This window comes from Ambystoma mexicanum, chromosome 6p (genome assembly GCF_040938575.1).
Source record: "Ambystoma mexicanum isolate Mex_15411 chromosome 6p, UKY_AmexF1_1, whole genome shotgun sequence".
Lineage (NCBI taxonomy): Eukaryota > Metazoa > Chordata > Amphibia > Caudata > Ambystomatidae > Ambystoma > Ambystoma mexicanum.
Genome location: NC_090935.1, coordinates 692,093,771 through 692,109,616, shown reverse-complemented (window position 1 = coordinate 692,109,616; position 15,846 = coordinate 692,093,771). Strand labels below are relative to the sequence as shown.

At 42.8% G+C, this 15,846-nt stretch overlaps 1 protein-coding gene across 2 annotated transcripts in view; it reads left to right on the top strand.

Annotated features, from left to right (window-relative positions):
- The window catches only part of EDIL3 (EGF like repeats and discoidin domains 3), a 1,821,558-nt gene that overhangs the window by 1,772,871 nt on the left and 32,841 nt on the right, over positions 1-15,846 (top strand). The gene's annotated exons all lie outside the window — the stretch shown is intronic.

The following is a 15,846-nucleotide window of genomic DNA, read 5'->3' as shown; positions in this document are numbered from 1 at the left end:
ACAATAACGAAGTATACAATACAAATAATATCTTTCTTTCCACTTTTGGAACACTCAAACAAAAAGCAAGTCGACACAAAGGTGTTTCGGCCTATGGTATTCTATTAGCTCCAATTGTGCTGGCCTTCATCAAGAAAGGGTTCTCTGACTGTCTGTGGTGTATATCTTGCTGTGTAAATTGAACTCGGAGAATCTGGGAAGCCTCCAGAGTCTGCACCATGTATGCGTGCTGGGTGAAACAGAATCTAAGCTATCTCTAGAATCTGTGCCATATATAAGTGTTGACAGATGCAGAACAAGTTTGCTTCATGGAGAAACAGATGAATCATTAGTCTCCATTATGTGCGCCTCGGTACTCTATCTACCCGTAGATAATTCAGAGTAGCGAGGTGTCTTGAAAAAAGGTATAGCGTGGTATGTTTGCCCTTCTGCTTATTCTTACTTTTTGCACATAGATTCACCGCTGTTTAATCGTGTGGTGACGCTTCGCTTGTCAAGTATGACAGCGCTTTGTGTAATAAGGGACGGCGCTGGAGCAGTTTGTCGCTGTTTGGCTTTCCTGTTACTCATACAATCTTCTTGCGGGTAGGTTTGCCTCTTAACTATACTGCTGGATCCCTCAATAATGCTTTGGCAGTGAGGCAACACTTTCATTTCTCCCTTCCTGATGAAGGCCATCAAAATTGAAGCTACCTGAATATTATTGGCTGAAATACCTTTGTGTTGACTTGTTGTTTGCTTGAGTGTGCCGAAAGGGGCAAAAAAGACATTACTTCTATTGTATACTTTGTTATTGCAAAAGCCTTGTCATTACAAGGCTCGTCTGTATAAATCACGAGATGTCGTTTTATATGTAATGAACTGTGAACAATGTTTATGTTTTTATGGGATGGTGTGGGACTCAATATACCTTGATGGTGAAGTATGCTTTTGTATAATTTACATATAATTACGCAATATTGTGATAAATAAAATTGTCAGAACAAATGTATTCTTCCAAATGTTTCTTGTCTGGATACACCCTGATCAATTGTGTTCTTTGATATACTGTTTAATACCTGGAACGGTCAGGGAAGCCAGGTGCCCCTTTCGTATTATATATTGAGGTAGGTCAGTACATTTTGAATTGCTCTTTTATAACTGTGTCTATCCCAGATTCCAGTACAATAAATCATACTTACTAATGCAAAATGTTTTGATGAATATGTATTTTATGCTTCAGCACATGAAATATTACAAAGCAGAAAACATTGTGTGTTGGTGTAAAACTAAAAATGTCATGGTAGGCGATGTGGTCTAGTGTGTAAATTGGGGACAGTGAAACAGGTCAGCCAGACCCATAGCCCAGCCTGTCCACCCAACCAACATGTGTGATCTTGTGGAAATAACGTTAACTGATAAGGCCTACATTCCCCTAACTTTCCAAATTTCAATGAACTAGATGTGATTCTGGTCAGTTTGTACTACAAAGAAGTAAACAAGCTGATCATGTATCTAGCCATGAGCCAACAGTACTTAGGGGAATGCAGCTGTTTATAGCACTTGGGCTTGGGAGGCTGTAGCTTGCATTTGATGAGTATAACTGATATATGAGGCTAAAACTGGCTTACGGTGATGCAACTGGTTACACAAGGCTGCAGTAAGTGTATTATAGCAGTGGGTGGCATGTGAGGTAGTATTTAACATATTATGACTACAGCTGGCATGTAAGGATTTAAAAGATGTAAGAAGAACATTACTTGTCTATACAAAGCTGTACAGGCATAATAAACTATTGCTCCTAGCTTATTATGTTTCTGCTGTGTGTGCCTGTGATGAATCAACTTCCGGGCACTAGTGGCCCAGTGATGAAGGGCTGAATATCAGTTTCTAAACCATCAATCAGCCCCACACCTCCAGTACACCAGAAGGGATACAAACAAATTGGAAATAAAAGCAAAGTATGAACCCCCTTGTCCAATTTTGGTAACCTGGATGGAACGGCAGGCTTATCTCCACAAGGTTGTGGATTGACAGTTAGGTGCAACACAGTGAAAATATATTTATTACCCAATGATAAAAGGGACTGTTCAGTCAAGGTTGTATACAAATATCTACTTTATTATTACAACAGAAAGTTCTATCATATTACAAAAATCAACCCACCCTGTAAATGAATGAGGAAAAACTGTTTCCATGAAGGAAAAGGTATGCACTGTGGATACTGACAGGAGGGTAGTCAGTATCGTAATTAATCACAATAGTTCAAAGATACTTGCTTTTAATACAAAGGGAGCAATGGGTCATAAAATGTCACTAGGGGCCTTCTAAGAAGAACCAGGGGGACAGAACCACAATGTACCTTCTGCTGTAGAAGTTCTTGGTGCTTGACAGTGTCTTGTAGGTTTCTGGGTGCTTTGCAGCTTCTGCGACAAAGCTCAAGGTGGAAGACAGCTCTGGGTATCAGGCCATCGGCAGTTCGGTGAGCGAAGCTGTACAGACAGCTGCAGGTTGGCTTACCCTGCAACTCAGGGTTGGGGAACAGCTCAGTTCTGGCCAGCGTTTCTGAAAAACTGGTCTAGGCATTTCAAACGCTTTAAAGACTGTCGCATAACAACAGATAAAGGTGCAGTCGGTTGCAGCTTGAGGGGCTCGACTGACTCGAAAATGTCCTGTAAGCAGGATTTCAGTAGATGCTTGTCAATGCACTCCACCTAGCTTCTTCACTGGGCTCTTTCTTCCCTCTTGGAGGACCTGGCGTTCCTTCACTGGTGTAAGATCTAAGTCAGACAGTACTTTCAGCCGGCGTCCAATGATTAGTTATTCTTGCTACTCCTTGTGAAATCTTCAGATGATATGCCCAAAACAGGGGCTCAACCCTCTTTTAAATCCAAATGGGATTGGTGTAGGCTGAGCCTACATTAATGAACCAATCTTGGGTCCCTACCAACAAGCTCCTGTATGCATTCTCTTCTCGCCTTCTCTTCTTCCTTCCGTTTCCTCCTCCCCTGCTAACAGCCCCTATCTGATGCAGTGGCTAGGTGCCTGATTCCCTACGAGCTCTACAGTGCATCAGCCCACCCATCCATACCCCCCTCCTCACACTTAGCTTTTGGACCCTCACCCTGCACCCCTTGCAATCCCTGGCACGTGCCCTCCTTGCCCCCCTTAGCACTTTCCAATCCTGTGTGGCACTCTTCTCCCTCTACTCCCCCATTCTTCACTTGCACTCTCTTTTCCCTGCACCTCGCTCTCTTCCTTGAACTTTGCATATCCCTCAGACCAGCACTCCCCCTTTCACCCTCGCACTTCTTGTTACTGCACTAGCACAATCCGAATATCACAGGGCCGAGTAGAACCATTGTTGTTATCTTCTCCCTTTCTCCCCCTCCCTTACTTTTTGTCTTGTGGCACCTTGAAACTCCATTTATTATATAGCTGCCTTACAAATATCCAATAAATAAGTAAATGAATAAATAAACCAGAGTGCTTTGCAACAGAAAAGGTAAAGGCATGGAAACATGTGATACTAAATCCCACCCATCTTCCTGTCTGTTGTGGATCAAAGGGTCCCTGATTAAAGCAGCAAGTCTCCCTTGAAGCTGCGGCGAGACCAGACTTTCTGGCAACGTCAATCCACATTCTTGTACATTCTGAATTGGGTCCTCCTGCGGAGATGACTACTGATATACATGCAGTCCCCGGCATGGCATTTCACTGTCATTCGATACTAAAGGAAGGAGCTGTCTTCAGGTTTTTACACAGTGTATATGAAAGGTTTTGGGGCGTCCTGTCTCCTTTGTTAACCTCTGCACCAAGGCTACATATGGGCCTGTTAGTATGTTAATCTCTGCCACCAGCTACAGAGCTAAACAAAAGGTGGATCCATGGAGCCTTTGTTAGTTAATAAGACTGGCCATGGCAGGGGGAAGGTTTGGCCGTCCCCCCTCTGAGATGACATGGTGTAATCCTGGCTGTCATAACCCAACTAAATGTGACAGGGGGGACTACGTCTGTAGGTTGTGTCTATCCAGAGTACACAGGCCTATGTGTATGTCATGCGGTGAGCATAGGAAAATGGGTGCAGATTAGCCCCACTCATTTTCCGGAGGTTGATCTACCATCATTCAATTTTATTTAAAATTTCAAAAAAGCCCAAGTGAGCCCACACCCACCCTGTTGATGGTCTAATTCCTCACAGTGCCCCTGTTGTATCATGAATGCACCCATTAAAATATTGAGAAAGCACTGTAGAAAATAAATCGCAGAAAATTAAAATAAACTTTTGCCTGATTTCTTTTTTATTAATCATGCACATTGCAGTTTTAAGATGTCATCCGGATCAAAGATCATATGATGTCACTTCCTGCGATGTCATTGAGTACATGATGTCACCTCCTCCACCACTGGCATTTTTGTGAATTGTGTCCCTGCTGCTATCGTACGTAATTTATTAGCCATCCCTCGAAAAGGAATCAAAAAGCACTTATTGGCGGTACCAGAATTGAGCATGCAGAATTTCTGAAATGCTGCATGCATTATTTCTGAATCTTCCTGTTTTGCCATCGATGGGCCAGTAACATGTAACTAGGGTTAGCAGTGATTATTCAATGTCCAAATCATGGCAACACATCCTTCAATTTCGTGATGAGGGCCTTGAAAGACATTTGGCACAACAATCCTACCTTGAGTGATGCCGTTTTTTTCACCAGGCCCTCGGTTCTAAGCTTTTATAGGTGTTCTGTGCAACAGCAGTAAATGTGAACCGTAAATCGTGAAACAGTTCCCTACTGTAGCTTCCAGCACTGGATGTTGATTTTTCAAAGAATGTGGACATTAAACAAGTGTGTTAAGATAAGCCCGCCGTACACAGACTCCTTTATGGTGCTGGGCCTGCCTCCAGAGAGCGCTCGAGGTATGAACTCCTCATTGATCACACCTAGCCCGGCTGCGTATCCCCTAATGCCAGGAGAATTTGGGCATTCACCGGCGGACGTAATAGCTTCGCCTTGCAAACAGAGACGTGTTTTGTTTGACCAGCTATTGATCCAGAGAGGGAGCCTTGGCGCATATAGCCTGCTGAAGAAACGCTGTATTTACTGGATTTCCTGAAAGACTGCTGCTGTGCTAAATAAAAATGGCATACGATCCCAGTGTATGCTCGTTCAATGAATGCACTTATCTCGCCGAATGCAGGGGTCAGCCCTCTCTGGGTTCTTGCATTAAAAATGGAAACTGCCAGTAAAAGGTATGCTTCCCTTCAACAATACTCAGAAGTCAAGCAAAAGACGAAATATTGCAAATACTGCAAAAATGCAGGTTTGGTCACATGTACTTTTTAACATATAGAATTATTACAATGATTTCTGGGATCATTTAGATTGTAATGCAAAATTCGCATTTCTTTGAATTAAGTCACCTCCTTTTCACCTATCATTTTTTTTTGCACAGAAAAAAAAACCACTAGCATTAACTGTATCCCCCCCCCATTATTTTATATTGCGGTGGAATGAGGCGCAACACTTGTGTCATGGAAGCAATAAAACACAGAGCAACACAGGTTCGAATAAATACCGGTGCTGGTATTTAGTGTGTTATAAAATAACAATTATAATTATTCTACAAAATTAACCTATTTATCAAAAAATCTATATCTGGTTGAAAAGGCTAGCTAACTCGTGCTGTGGCGAAATATTCCGTCAACCTTTTCACATTATCTGCAGCCCCGTGCATAGGGATATTCATGAATTTAATTCACTGAGTTACAATGATTGCATGGAAGTGTATCTAAGTAGAAACGTGGAAAGACCATTGCAGTTAGAAATCAATCGGTGCTGTGAAGATAAGATCGCATTGTTTTCTAAATTTCATATTTTTTGCTCCAAAGGAGATATTCAAGGCTCAGAGGCGGGCAATGTTACGAGTTCACACTGTGCTTGATGCTTGAGGGGCCTCTCTCTATGCCCTTAAAAGCCAATACCTACCTGCCTCAAGTTGTCCCAAACATGATTTGTGCTAGGCATGTCAGGTTCGGTTCTTGGTTTATTCGAGATAGAACGTTTAGTCCAATAGGTGACAGGGAACCAAATCATAGTGCAACTTGAAAAGGGAGAAAGCGATGGTCATGGTCCCCGTGTCTTGGGCAGATACACAGAAAGCACACGGATGATGGATGCCTCCCACATCCAGCACCACTGGAAAGAAACGATCTTGAAACTATCATGGAAATGTCAAGAAGAATTTCCATCATAGCCGGTCCTCTGTGTCATTATTTAGAAAGCAACCTTGCATAGACACAGTTTAGGCAACAGCTAACCATGTTGCTGTAAGATTGACAAGACACCTTAAGTTACGTTTAGATATCTAGTAAAATAACTTGAGTGCCAGTGTCATGATATCCTAGTGCCGTACACAAAATGTTCCTCCCACGTGGGCAGTTGTGCATTACCAGTCCTTCTGTCCTGGAGTAGAAAGCCATCAACTTTACAGGCAGGCTTTCTTCTTCGTACCATCAATGCTCCAGGCAGTCCCAGGAAGTTCTGCAGTTCAATGTGTGGCTTAGTCTTGTGCTTTTAGTTCCAAAAAGTACCACAAAATCTCATGCAACGAAGCCTAGTTATGCTATACAACGTAACTAAAAACTATCTAGTTACACTCCAATGAGAGGCTGTACAGCCACATATGGGAAGTGACAATCAACCTGTAGCTTCTCCGTAGCTGCCTTTGCAGGCTGGCTTGGTGCCACGCAGTAAACATTGTTCACCAAAATCATATCCTGCTGCACTAACCTCCATTCTTTGAGGAGCCATCAGATGTGCTCACTCTGAAATAAAGACTGTCTGACCAGATGTTGGCTTGGCAGAAGCTAGTGCTCAAAAATGATGTTTACTTATGTTCACTAAAGGGGTGGACATCACTTTTGATACCAATTCCGGACCTTTGTTTAGCACGCTTGGCATTCCAAAACTGGAAGATCTTAAGGAAAATAGCACAGTCCTATTATTGGAGCAATTGGAAACAATATGTAGAAAAAAAGGGGCACCTGGCTATTCCCAGATGATCTCTCCAGGTAATTCAAACTAAATCAAAACAATTGATCAGGGCGACCCGGCCGTACAAAAGGACACAAAAGCAATTGAGCAGTGTTTATGACACAGATCTAATACTGTGTGTTACATACAGGAAAAATAATTACCACTGGTATGTGAACCCAACCCATTCCCAGCCAAGAAACATATACAACAATGTGAAAAACATTTGGTACATTTTTTGACTCTCTGGTGACTAACAACGTACACCCCCATGCTTTTTACAAGGAGTTCAATATTGGTGTTGAATTAAACATCAAATACTTGGTGCCCTGTGGGTGTGATGGACACTAAAATACATAAAAAGCAAACATGGCTGTGTTTTGGTCCATAGCAGTTTGGATGGCTATAGATAAAACAGCCTTCATCAGGACCAGGAATTGTGGTCTGGGTTCCTTTCCTGTGGTGTACATCTCTAACACAAACAAATGTACAGTACTGAGTGTCCTTGTCTGGGAAAAACATATATATAAATATCCATGTGTAGCTGAAGCAGTGTCCCCAGGAGGGGAGACTTGATGTGCTTAAGTAATATATGATATGATAGGTTATATATAACACACTTAATACCCAGAGTTTTCTAACCGCTGACCCGGGGATCGAACCTGTGATGCTCTGTATCGTCTTGCTTCTAAGGCATGTTGCCGTGCTCCAGGCTCCAGGCTGTGGCCACGCAAGTCCACGAGTGGTGTGTGCGTGCTCAGACTTAGATTGTCTTGGTTTATGACCTATTAAAGGAACAAGGAAATGCCATAACTATATTGCATGTGCTGGCTTTACATTTTTTCCTCAGAGTTGAGTCTGGAAATCTACTTTTGTATGGTAAGCTTGTGATGTTAAAAAAACATACCCCATTCATGAAAAATATTCTGCCCGGAAAATCACCTTGGGTTTCAGCATGACTGGAGGGGCCACAAGGGTCCCTACTGATCAGTTTTGATCCGTTTGGTAATCCTATCCAGGGGGAATTATAAATGCATACGACCGGGTAGCCCTGATCAATTGATTTTAAAATAACTGTTTTGATATAGCAATTGGAAACAAGCAAGGAAGTGCACATGTCGAGAATGCTTTTATAACGCAGACAGAACAGCAGGCTTATCTCAAAAAGGTCATGGATCGTTGGTTAGTTGCAACACAGCAAAAATACCATTATTACCCAGTGATAAAATGGACTGTCCATTCAAGGTTGTATCAAAAATATCTACTTTATTTATATTACAACAGACAGTTCTAGCAACAATACGAAATACAACCCATCCTGTATACGAATGCAAAGGACAGCCAGGTTCAAAGAAGGAAAAGTTTTACACTCTGGATTCTGACAGGAGGGTAGTTGGTAAGGTTAATAACCACAACAGTTTAAGGTTACTTGGCTTCAGCACAAAGGAGCAATGGGTGGTAAAATGTCTCTAGGGGCCTTCAGAGATGGACCAGGGGGACAGAACTACAATGTACGTTGTGCTTGTTGGTGTTCTTGGTGCTCGACAGAGTCAAGTCAGTTTCAGGATGCTTTGCAGCTTCTGTGACAGAGTTCAAGATGGAGACAGCTGTGGGTATCAGGTGGCAAACCGTTTGGTGAGTGTGGCTGGATGGACGGCTGCAGACTGGCCTATATTTCAGCTCAGGATAAGGAATTGTCTCAGTGCTGGTTGGCGGTTCTGAAGAACTAGTTGAGACATCTCAGATGGCTTTAAGAGGCTGTGGCATAACAACAGTCAACGTTGCAGTCGATTGCAGCTCAAAGGACTGGACTGGCTCAAAAATGTCCTTTAGGGCAGATGTCAGCTGAGGCTCATCGATGCACTTCTCCTAACTTCTTGTTGCAGGCAGCTGCCTTGTCCTTGGCTTTGGATACAGTGACTCCCTGGTAATTCCCACTTTGGAAGTTTGGTGAAGAGTTTAGCAGGGCACGCTGTGTGCTGACTGGGTACCAGTTCTGGAGCTTCTGGAGGTTCCTCTGGATTTGATATATCCCTCTGTATCCTGGGAGATGTTTAGAGGAGGGATATTTCTTCCCTCTTGGAGGTCCTGGCCTTCCTTCACTGGCAGAAAATGTAAAGCAGACTGTACCTTCAGCCAGGGTCCAATGATGAGTTCTTCTTGCTACTCCTTGCAAAGTCTTCAGATGATCTGCCAAAAGAGGGGCTTGGACATCCTTTAAAGTCAAATGGACTATAGGGATTGATGTCGGTTAAGCCTACTTTAATGAACCAATCCTGGGTCCACACCACAATCTTCTGTATGTGTGAGGTCATAAACACTTTGCAGCACAAAAGGTAAAGGGTGAAAACATGTAATACTAAGTCCCACCCATCTTCCTGTCTTATGTGGATCAAAGGGTCTCGATGGTTAATGGAGCTCACTGTAATTCCTGATTAAAGTGGCAGGTCTCCCTTAAAGCTGCAGCGAGACCAGACTTTCTGGCTCTCTCAAACCACATACTCCTACCTTCTGAATAGAGTCCCCCTCGGGGGATGACTACTGTAAACATGCAGTCCCAGACATGACATTTACTGTGAATTGATACTGAATGCTGGAGCTTACTTCAGGTTGACTCAGTGCATAAGAAAGTGTGTTCGGGTGTCTTGTCTCCTTAGTTAGCCTCTCCAGCCACGCCCTATTTCGGCCTGTTTGAATTACCCTGTGACTGCTATGTCAGGCATCCACCAGCTGCAGCTCCCAACAAAATGGCAGGGTGGATCCATGGAGCCTTTGTTAGTTAATTGGGCTGGCTATTGCACAGGGAAGGTTTGCCCATCCCCGTTCTGGAGATGCATTGGGCCTCATTACGACCCCGGCGCTAAACCATGGTGCTATAAGCACCATGGTCCATGCCGGGGTCCGCCATGGTGAATGGCGGAATTACCGCCCCATTCCAAGGTTGGTGGGGCTGTAATTCCCCATTGACCATGGGCCCTTCCCCATTCCCATTTTTGCCCCATAGGGCTCAATTGGAATGGGGAAGGCGCTAAGTACGGTGCCGCAAATTGCGGCACCGTACTTAGCACCAAGGTCCCTTTGCGGCACCCTACTTTAACGGCTGGTAAAACCAGCCGTTAAGGTCAGGTCCCGCAAAGGGACCTCGTAATTAGGAGCTAAGTGTTTAACGGCGCCGCAGCCTTTTACGGCGCCGTTAAACACTTAGCGCCTGGGTCATAATGAGGCCCATTGTGTACTCCTTCTCTAATAACCCAACTAAATATGACAGGAGGACTAGGTCTGTGGGCTGTTTCCCCCAAGAGTACACAGGTCTATGCGTATGTTGTGCGGTGAGCATAGGAAAATGTATGTGAATTAGCCCCATGCTTTTTTCTGGAGGTTGATCTAACATCATTCAATGTAATTTAATATTTTTTTTAAACCCAGGCAAGTGCACACTCACCGTGCAGATGGCTTGAATTCTTCACATACTCACTGATGCATATCTGTGTTAAATGATGAGTACAGATTGTGATTATAAGGAGAAAAAGCCAGACAGGTGCAGCCACACCTTTCCACATATACGCCAATAAAGCACGAGGCACACTGTCTGGAAAGTTATTGGATGAAGGCCACCCTCACTGGCCAGGCTCAAAGGCACTTTCTAGGGGGCCCGAAAGGCATGTATATTGGCCACAGCCAGGGGCCATGGCCACCTAGTGGATCTAAAAGAAACATATTGGGGGAACATATACGGTGGGCATGGCCGAAAGCTGTGGTCACTGGCCCTGCCAAAGGCTATGACTCGTTGCCCGGAAGTGTTTTAAAGTATAGAGTGGACATGGCCGAAGACCTGTCATCTAGTGTGCACAAACTAAACATATTGGAGGAACATGTACAGTGTACACAGCTGAAGTGGCTGCAGACCATGGCTAGTGGCCTGGTAGCCGAAAGCCCTAGCTAGGGGGCACTAAAGACATGTATACTCAGTCATGGAGAACTAGAGGTTCCAAAAGAAACATATTGGGGGAGCATTTAGAGTAGCAATGGCTGAAGGTTATGGCTAGTGGCCCGGTGGTGTTTTAAAATATACAGTGGGCAGGGCCGAAGGGGATGCCCACTGGCTAGTTGACCCAAAAGGAATGTACAGTGGCCACAACCACCTAGATGCTCCAAAAGAATCACATTGGGGGAACATGTACAGGGGACATGGTTAATAGCTATGGTTAGTGGCCCAGTGGTGTTTTAAAATTATCAGTGGGCACGGCCGAATCAGCTTGTTCCTGTTGCAAAGCCCATGAGCACATACATATTATAAGAGAAGTGATTCACAATGACATACAAAATAGCATTATGGTGGACACATCATTATGGGGGACATCAACGGAAGCCCGCCAAGTTCAGCTGTTAATGACTTCCCACATCTGCTAAATTTCAAGGGTATGTTGTGTTAAATTTACGCAACTCAACTGCACCTTAACTACAGTTTTTTACAGTAAATATATTCATAAACATATTACTCAATCACTCCAAGAGATTATATTGCAGTCCATTACACAGGTGAAGGATCTGTGGGCTATCTATTCTGATGGCCTCAGAATTTCCAAGCTTTGTGATAATACAGTTTGTAGAATCATGTGAATCTTGAGTGTAAGATTACAGGCTTAAGAAACCAAACCAGGAAGGTTTTGTTGTCCTCTTCCACACATGTAAAAAAGAAAATATGTGAGGCTTGAACTATCCTAATGATTGCACCCAAGTCATATTTAACTTACTTTTAAGTTGCAGAGAAAAACCTCACTGTGTGCCATAAATTAAGCAGTGGAAAACAGAAGCAAACTGCACGTTGTTTGAAGTCTCTTTATGAACACCAAAAACTGCCTCAAGCCCACCATTTTGAATTATGATACATGTATTTATGGGAAATTCACCTTTAAATTGAGAAGATGAAGTGTAACAAATAAGTTTGGTGAACTTCCCTAATAAAAATGACTGACTAATGTTTGTGGGATATGACACAAAACCAAACGTTTGGTGGCATTCAAATACCAGGGGGCCACATCTGGGTGTAACAACCAGACAACCTGGTCTCTCCCAACACACTTCAATACCATTTCCACCACCACACAACTCACCAATTCCTGCCTGTCCCTGCAACAACATACAAGTTCAAACACTTTTTTTGTCTGTCTCCAGTGTAAGAGTGCAAGAAATAGAAAAATGGTTAACCTGCGCCACTGCCCTGCTGTGACCTGCCAGGCAGCAGGAGGACAGTGGCGCATGTTAACGAGCCCATGGGGGATTTCAGCAGCCTGGCCCCCAGTCTTAATGCACATATTTCTTATCCTTGATTGCCTCTGAAGATTTGTAATGCTGCATCTTTATAAAGGTTTAAATGTAACAGTATCACCAAATAGCCAGGATTCGGGTAGCCTACCGATTCCCCAGACTAGTTTGCACTTATTGATTGAAAATGAATGTAAAATTCCCATATCATTATTACTAGCTGGGTACCTGGCGTTGCCTGTGTCCTGATCGAGTGGTGTCTCATGTGCCCTGGAGGAGGTTGCTCTTGTCCTCATGTCAGCAAGTCTTGCTTCAGTTTGTTCTGGCAGCTAATTTGCCCTGGAGAAAGTTACTGTTGTCCCATGGTTGGCAAGTCGTGCTGCTGTGTGTTGTGTTTGAGAAGCTCTTGATATTGATTGTCGCTTTGCATCAGATGGAGCTTTTCCAAGTGAGGTTCGTTTTATGCCCAGCATGTTTCAGTCACTCAATGGCCTCGGCACATTTGAAAAATTGTCAAAGAAAGGTTGATTGATTGTGCTCTGTTCTTGTGAATGAACTTAAGTAGACTTTAACCTTTCCATTTCCCATATTTTGAGTGGCAACATTGTTTTTGCATATAAAAGTTTGGCATCCAAACATAGACAACGATCTTTCCCGAGAGAATAGACAAATCCATGCAGAATCTGGTAGATGTGGGTTTAACGGTGTGAGTTTGGATAGTCGGACAAACATACACACATACAAACATTCAGCTTTATATATAAGGATTATCCATGACAAACATGGGTGTGCATGCATGCAGAGCACTTTTCACATTGCATTAATTTCACATGAACATTTGAATTTCATAACTCTGGCTGGTAATTTAAATACATGCTGATACTGCAGGCTTCATAGTGGCCCATTGTTTAATGTCGTGTTAGCCTTCCCCAAACCAATAAACTGTTGACATTCGCGATTACAGTTTACCCCTTTCATCTCCCCAGTTCGTATAACTGCACCATGCCTGAGCTCAGATCTACTTTGTTGGGGTCAGTCCAATAACAGCATTTCTCATTATAAATGCAAATGCCCTATGCCTGATGTTTGCGATCGAAAAAGAAATGTCTGAACTTCTCTGGAACCGTTTCAAATGGCAGTTGAATGCCATGTGTGACTTGCCACACAATGTCTGCATTTAGGAATAAGTGCTGAGGCTGTGCAGAATCACAGGGTTGTTCTCTATCCAGCATTCCACAAACTGCCTCAATCATTTCTCTGTGCAGTTGTCCATTCCAGCATTTGGGAGAGTAAACCTAAAACCGCAGGTATCATGCTGTATTCAAATTCAAAAATATATATTTGTACCTTGGTTAAAACCTTTTATTTGTTCAGTGTGCACAGTGGCTTGTCCTCAAGAGACGTTGCTCACGCGGTGTCGGATGTTCAGTAAATGGTACAAGTGACCTTTATGCAGCGCAAAATGCAAGTAGCCACCGCATCTATGAATTGCTCCCATTCTGTGCTGTACACTTGACCCAGGGAATAGGTCGTAAAATACAGTGACCGGAGGTGGAGGGAGAGGGGGCTGGTGGCTCTTGAGGGCATTGCTGTATTGTAAACTATTCAACGTCAGTGACAGCTGAATATGTTCAGTGGAATAACATTAACATCTTCTTTCCTCAATGTAGTGCTAAAAAACAAGCCCCCACCAAGATTTAAAAAAAATGTGTTCAAATTGTGCATTTTACAGCATATTTTACTTTATAAAAATTGAGTAATAAGCCATACAATTTTAAAATCGTTATCTGGGTTAACACAGTCAAAAATCCAATTAATACTAGGTAATCAACAAGCCATTAAACAACATTTTCTTGGTGGAATTATATACAAAATATGTCAGCATTACCACTGTAAATCACTTTCATGAAGATGCGCCTGGAATATACCCCAATGTCACAACTCTACATTATGTTCATGATGCTGCACACACAATATAGGCCATCATTACCCCTATTCAATTTCCTTCTCGAAGCTCCACCCATAATAAATGACACCATTGACATTGTGATATTGTGTTGAAAATGTATGTCAGAACTAGTGCATCACTTTGCGTAGTTCTGCTAAAACATTTCTGCATTATCAGTGCACTTTCATAAGACTGATTCAGCAACATTTGCTAGCATTCCCTCTGTATGTCTTTTTTTTTGTTGCTCGCACAATATATAATTGCTGCTGTAAAATATTTTTATGAGGCTGCAGCCACAATATATGTCTGCATTGATACTGTATACCATGTCATGATATTGTTCCGAAATGTTTTGCCAGCGCTGTCAGTGTATATGCAGACGAAGAAAGTATAACATATCGTTGATGTGGAATACACAATCTATGCTGGCACTGCCAATGTACATTTCTTTCACGATGTGTCCACACCACCCACTCTTCTGACAAATGCATGCACATGCCCGCATAGTATGTGCACCACTATACACCCACACACATTTTGATTCAAACTGACACATACACACACAATTAGGCTATAACATAAATATACATACATGCATGCCCACACAATAACTCTGACATGCACACATAAATTACAAAAATAACACAAACACATACATACACCATATTTACATGAAAATATTCTGCATGCCCACAGAATCACTCTGACATGCATACATTAAAAAATAGCACACGCGCGCGCGCGCACACACACACACACACACACAGACACATCATATTTACACTAAAGTATTCTCCAAAATAAAACATGTTTCTAAAATATAAAATCGAATCTGCTGTAGCAGTCTGCTCTCCATGCAGAACAGTGGGAACAGATTCACCAACAGGCGGCTTAGCATAGCAAAATGTGGGCCACTCACCGTGGGGATCCCAACGCGGTTACCTAGCAACCTGGGAGCTCCAGCACATTGGGCCTTTGGGTACTGCCTCACATATTTCAGCCTGCATTTGTTGCACGCATTAAAAAGGAAGTGTTTTGTTGTATGCGCAAGCACCAGACCTGTTGGAGATAGCAGGGGACTGGGCCATGAGGAGGTTTAAAAAGGGGCGTATATCCCTATGCACCCCTTCCTAGGTTCTACCACCGGTAAAATATATAATTGAAACTGACAACTGGAATTATAGTAGTATAGAAAATAGAATAGGAAACCAAAAAATAAGTGACCTATATTTGCTAACCATAATTTAGAAATTGTCAAAGGATACTGGTTGAGTACTACTTGGTAAAATATATGTATATGATAGAATTTAAAGCGTATAACCACATTGCACTAAACAGTCATACTAGCCCCTATTGTCTTACAAAATCAACCCACACTGACCTGTTGCTGTGACGTTTTAAAGCATCATCTATTGCCCTATGTCCCAGTCTGACCCTGTTGATAAACTTAGACAAAAGTGCATTTCTTAGCACAACACCAGTCTGCACTAGGCATGCAAAATGTGTGCCAGCCATCTGGAAACGTTCCATAGGTTTCTGGTTCGTGCCCTCATACTCTACACGTTGCTTGCAGTATTCCATAGTACATGGGCAATACAAATAAAGAGACCACGTTAAATAGCT